The sequence below is a fragment of the Jaculus jaculus genome, chromosome 7 (assembly GCF_020740685.1).
Source record: "Jaculus jaculus isolate mJacJac1 chromosome 7, mJacJac1.mat.Y.cur, whole genome shotgun sequence".
Classification (NCBI taxonomy): Eukaryota; Metazoa; Chordata; class Mammalia; order Rodentia; family Dipodidae; genus Jaculus; species Jaculus jaculus.
The window spans coordinates 107,731,525-107,738,054 of NC_059108.1; the positions used below are offsets into that span (position 1 = coordinate 107,731,525).

Sequence of the window (6,530 nt, forward strand, 5' to 3'; positions counted from 1 at the left end):
TTTCAGTCAGCTAAAGGCTACTTGTTGTGTTTCCATTAAACCTTGTGAACACCCATAAAGTACCAGTCACCATCATTTTGGGAAGAAGTCAGTAACTTGCTGGCTTACACACAAGAAATACAGGAGGGTTCACATGGTGCTTCCAGAAGGAAAGTGTTTACAACTGCTACATCCCCAAGTGAGGTTTACATAAGGCCAAGGGGTGCAGGTAGGCAGTACCTCCTTTTAAGTGCCCTGACAGTTGACAGGATTATGGGTCCCAGCTCATTTCTAATAACAGGGTCTACACCTTATTTTTGCAAGAACCACGTGAGGGCAATTAAGTCACAGCTGTTCGGTTTGGGCATGCCACCAGCCAGGTGGTATTTGTGTGCCCCACAAAATGACTGAGGATTGAAGTGGAGGTGATATCAGAGGCAGAACGGGTATTTTGCAAGGAAAAATGCAGAGGCTGATGTGGTCTTCTGCTTTTTCTGGACCAGGTTAAGGGGAATGGTGTCAAGTCTTGGTGGGAGCCATCTGGTGGGGAACAACAGAACTAGCAGTCAGTTCAATTTAAGGAACTTGTAACTGGTTCTAACCCACTGCTTCTCCTGACCATAATCTGGGCATTTCTCTTTTCGAGGAAGGTTCTAAGAGTGAGTTTAGAAAACAAAGATTATTAGTGTTCCTCCCCCTCCCATGCAGTTAACCCACCTGCCAGCCAAGGTGTTGTTCTTCCCCCATCAGTGTGATCCATTCCTATACTTAGAACTTTGGTTGTTCCTAAAGACAACACAGGTGCTTGAACTACAACCAGTTTGAGTGTCCTAGGATTTTTTTTGGGGGGGAGTGGTGTGGGGCCTGGGCTGCCTCCTAAAGCATATGCAAACTAAGCTAGCCTGGGGCTGTTATTAGGGAAAGAAATAAAGATGCCAGCAATCCTAGGTTTTCAAAAAGTTTACATAAACCCTAAAGTCTTTTATCCTGATAATGACCCAGAAAGAAGCCAAATGAGATAGAGGTTAAATGATCAGGATAAAAGAGATAGGAATTTATATAAATTTTTGAAAAGTTACAAAGACAAAATGCAAATAGTTAAGGCTCTGCTACAATTTTATATAAATGGCCAGTGAGATGAATATGATCCAAGGATCAGGGTTTGCCCCACAGTCCAAGCTTATTTTTCTATCATCTTTTGAATAGAACTTCTTGGTTCTTACATATACTTATGCTATAGTCCAGCCATGCATATCTATGTTTTTAAATGCATAATTTTACCATTGATGATATAAGAGTTACAGAGGCTACTATGAGGACCTACTCATAGAACAAAGATAGTCATTTGAGAGAATGAAAATAAAATAAAGTAAAACATAACGGTCCATTGTTTATCTACAATGTTTGGTTGGGATGAAGAGGTACCATAGATTCCAAAACTGATTGCTTGACTAAAGCATAAGATGAAACTAAAAATCCTAAAATCAATCTCCCCCAAGTAACAATGCAGTCTAAGGGTCTTTATCCTATCAGTCTTGCTCCCTTGCTTCCCAGTGCTCCACTTGTCCTGGCCAGCTCACCGTTCATTCCTCTAATCCTACCTGGAGTGGCTTATGGACAACAGAACCTAATTTCATATAGTTCTGGAGTCTGGGAAGACCAAGAAGATGCCAAAAGGTTTGGTATCTGGTGAGGACTCACTGGCTGGTTCATGGAGGAGCCTTTGTTCTGGAACCTCACATAGCGGAGGGAGTTTCCCTTCAGTCTGTTTTGTTGTTTATGGTTTTTTTGAGGTAGGGTCTTGCTGCAGCCCAGGATGACCTGGAATTCACTATGCAGTCACAGGGTGGCCTCAAACTTACAGTGATTTTCCTACCTCTGTCTTCCAGAGTGTGAGGATTAAACACATGTGCCACCATACCCGGCAGGTCGGTTTCTATAAGGACACTGATGTCATTCATAAGGACTGAGCTTCCCAAAGGCTCTGCCTTCTAAGATGATCACTTTGGTGATTACAAGTCGCATATGAATTTTAAGGGGATAAAAACATTTCTAGGGAGGTCTAACTTGTAGCCCATTGGCCATATAAACCCTAGAATAGCTGTGAATGCATATCTGTAGATATCAATGTCATGTCACGATGTTAAATGGTTGGACAACCCAATAGTCCATAGTATACTAGTTGAAATTGGAAAAATCATTTGTGGTTGATTTCATTCCCTCAATCTGAGCTGAACATCAGTATAAAAACCTTCTAAAGTTTAGCTAAAATGAAGAGAAATTTGTAAAGAAAGTTATTGTTGGGTTTGTCCTGAACATGTGAGTAACTGAGAGGTGGATTATGTTAATTTAATTACCACCCTTTATTCACTCTCCACACATGTTAATTAGGTCAAGTTCTCTCTTTTCCTGTCCTCTCAATTGTTGCCTTGCCCAGAGGCAGCTCACAGGCAATGACACTTTTTGGGCCAGTCCCTCTTCTACAGCCGGGGCTCCATGGGCTGCTTGAGTCCTGTGGCGGGTATCAATGCAGAGAGTGACGCGGAGTCTGCATCTCTGGGTTGAATGACAGCTTCTTCAACTTTTTTTTTCTCCAGTCCCCATAGGTAATTCCACTTTAGGGTTAGCTCATCTGCATATCATGCCTTTAATCCCTGCACTCAGGAGGCAGAGGTAGGAGGACTGCAGTGAGTTCAAGGCCACCCTGAGACCACATAGTAAATTTCAGGTCAGCCTGAGCTAGAGTGAGACCCTCCCTTGAAAAACCAAAATCAAAAAAAAAGTAAAGCCATCAAAAAGCCATCAAAATGAGGAGTTGGAGTTCCAACATGTGGGGGGTTTTTAATTGAAAAATTTGTGGAATACTTCATAAATTTGCATGCAATGCTTGCATAGGGGCCATGTTAATCTTCTCTGTATCATTCCAATTTTAGTATATGTGTTGCTGAAGTGAGCACACATATGGGTTTTTAGGGTACAGTAACATTCATTCTATTAATAAAAAGGTAGGTGGAAATACTCTCTAGTGGCTTAAAATATCCTAGTTGCACAGAAAATGAAAGTTCATACAGCCATTGCAACTTTTAGAAAGTTTTCTAAATGACTTTGATATTTCAGACCTTCTCTGGTCTGGTCCTATAGGCAAAATTCTACAGAAATTAATGATTTTTCTATTCAAATAAGGAAACCAATAAAAGAGTAGGATTTTAAAATGATAAATGGCTGGGCTGGAGAGATGGCTTAGCGGTTAAGCGCTTGCCTGTGAAGCCTAAGGACTCCGGTTCGAGGCTCGGTTCCCCAGGTCCCACGTTAGCCAGATGCACAAGGGGGCGCATGTGTCTGGAGTTCGTTTGCAGAGGCTGGAAGCCCTGGCGCGCCCATTCTCTCTCTCTCCCTCAATCTGTCTTTCTCTCTGTGTCTGTTGCTCTCAAATAAATCATAAAAAAAATTAAAATGATAAATGGCTTATTTCTTTTGCTGAAGTATTTTGTATTAAGACAAACAAAAATCTTACCACCAAATGTACTAAAATGCACCTCTTTCATAAGTGAAATACTGTGTTGCTATATGTGGAATATCATGTATGTTCTATTTACTGGATGTTTACATTTTAGGAAGTGTTGCAGTCCGGTTTGCATTGCTGGTAGAAATCACCCAACCAAGAGCAGCTTCTGGGAAAAAGAGATTTATTTTGGCTTACAGGCTCGAGGGGAATCTCCACGATGGCAGGGGAAAACGATGGCATGAGCAGAGGGTGGACATCACCCGCTGGCCAACATAAGGTGGACACAGCAACAGGAGGGTGTGCCAAACACTGGCATGGGGAAACTGGCTATAAAGCCCATAAGCCCGCCCCCAACAATACACTCCCTCCAGGAGGCATTAATTGCCAAATATCCATCAGCTGGGAACCTAGCATTCAGAACACCTAAGTTTATGGGGGACACCTGAATCAAACCACCACAGGAAGAAAACATTTTTACTAAAATAATTGAGTATTTATAATTTGTTGTTCTAAAGAGTTTAATACTATAATAAAATTTGTTCTTAGGGATTTAGAATTACTAAATGAAGAGAAGGAAGTATAAAATTGGGAGAGAACAAGCCTTACTAATCAAATGATATTCTGATTTTCTAAATGAGATTTTCATTTCTGAATGAGAAAAAAAAATTTTTAACACTAAACTTAAAAGAAGCTTCTCATCAGACTTGTTTGAAAGGATAATGTTATATTATGTTAGGTTGCCCCATCTTATATATGACGTAAATTGATCTTTTTTTTGAAGTTTTTTTATACTTTTGCTTGTACTTTTAGTGTCCTTAAAAAAATACTTTTCATGTCCTTAAAAAGAGTTGAAAATGTGACCTGTATACAGAACATTGCAAATGGTTATAAACAAGTCATGTGCAAAGATCACAAGCTAAAAGAGTTATTCATGTCACAAGTGTTTTACTTGGATTATGTGCTGTTGATTGAATTTGGTATACTTTTAGTGATCCATTGTGTTTGTAAAGGAAATCTTTGAAGAGCTTGAAAATAAAAGTTTTACCTAATTCATCATTTTCTATGACAACAACAACAAAAAAGAATGACTCAAACAAGATTGAAAATCTTAAAATAAAATAACTCGATGCACCTATTCCACTCATTAAACACTGGCAGAGGGAATCTCTCCATGAAGTCATTTATAGTTGCTGTTAACAGAAAATAAAAACAGTGGTCCAAATTAACTATACTATACTAACTAAACTATAGAGGATCAGTGATCAGTGAAGGTAAAAATAAATAGTTTCATTTCTATTTACCCTTAAGTAAAGAAAAAAAAAATACCCTTAAACTCACCAGCAGGAATTTCTCAAAATATAGACGCTACAATATCAGTCAGAATTGATGCTCTACCACTTTCTTAGGGTCAACAAACTACCCAGATGGTGGGTATCTCTAATAATTTTCAGGTATTCTCTGTGGCCTGGTCCTTACTTAGATCTTTCACTAAGGAATAACCTTTCTTACTTTGAGACACTGTACCCACTAAATCAATAGGGAGGGTATTTACTCTATGTGATAGTTTGAGTAGGTGCCCCCCACCCCCCACCCAGTAGATTCAGGAATTTTTAAAAACTTCTTGGATTTCCAGCCACCTGGTTGGAGGAGGTGTCACTGGGTGTATCTTAGGGTCTAGCCCTAAGGTGTGGTAGTAGATTTACAATTCCAGTCTAAAGATATGCAAAATGTCTAGAGTTCCTGAAGTGTGTTTGTTTGTGGTGTGGCTTTTGGGCTTTGGCTTGCTGGCTTTTTCTCTCTTTCCTTGGTCCTTTAAGAGGGGTCCAGTTTCTTATGCCATTATAAAACTTCCCCTGGATCAATAAGCTTTAATAAATATCTCTTTCTCCATAGTTGGGCTTGGTTTGGAAGCTGTCTGCTGCACAAATTGGTGCCAGAATGTGGGGTGAAATGAATCTGACCATATGGATTTTGGTCTTTTGGAACTTAGTTTTGGAGGCATAAGAATGGACTTGGTACTTGCTACTGAAGTCGCCTCCTAGAGAGGTAAACCAAGTATTATGGGCTATTCTGATGAAAGTTTTAAAGTGCTAAGTACAGAGAGAGTTGTGTTTTGAAGCGTGGTTTATGAACTTGGAGGCTTCACTTATGAACTTCCTAAGGAGAAGGAAATACTGCAGAGTACTTTGTTGGAACTGGGCTACTGGCATAAGGGCTTGCTGTGTTCTGCTGCACAGGCCCAAAGAGTTTAATCAAGGTTAAATTTGTAATGGAATGATGTGCTGGCTAAAGATATTGGACTGAGAGATTTTAAGTTGGAAAACCTCAAGCAAGTTAAAATTACAGGCATTGGGACTGGTTTTAGGTTATTGAAGCTGCTATTGTCAGGCACATTAGTAATCTTAGTGAAGATGGTCCAACTGCTCTACATTAAAACAATGGAGAGGATGCCTAAGGAAAGACTATGATAGAAATGCAAACTCTGTTGGAAAGACTTGACTGGAGAAGGAACCGCTTTTCAAGGTTATGATTTATTTTGTCCCTGTATTAAGAATATGGCTGTATCCTGCACACCTGGTATTGATTTTGGAAGCATGAAAATTCATGAAGTGAGTCAAGAAGTGCACACATGGTTCCAGGAGCTGCTGCTGAGAAGCACATGAAGCAGGTCATGATGACCCTGATAGGCTGGCAAAGCCATTGGAGGATGGACCGTGGTTTGCATGGAGACCTGAAAATATTTTGGATATACCAGAACTGTGCAAAGGCTACCATGGAGGCTGATGGCTAGGGATGGAAGTTTTCCTAGGTTACTCAGTCCAGTTGAAGAGGCAGAATTGGAAAATCTGGAGACTGTCAGTCACTGGTTATATTGCACTTGAACTACAGAAGTTAGATGTTTGATATTGAGTTTGCATTGTTCCTGTCTCTCCCTGTTATTCCTTATAACAGTTGAAAATGTTTACTCTGTGCCTTTATATGTTGAGGGCATATAACTTGTTTAATTTTACAGAGCTCACAGCTAAGAGACAATCTTTAATTTCAG

General features: G+C 39.9%; 1 non-coding gene across 1 annotated transcript; it reads right to left on the reverse strand.

The window, feature by feature from the left end:
- Positions 1 to 2,829: 2,829 nt before the first annotated feature.
- LOC123462506 lies at positions 2,830 to 2,936 on the reverse strand. Its single transcript, XR_006638321.1, has one exon. It is a non-coding gene; the product is annotated as a U6 spliceosomal RNA (small nuclear RNA).
- Between the last annotated feature and the right edge of the window lie 3,594 nt (positions 2,937 to 6,530).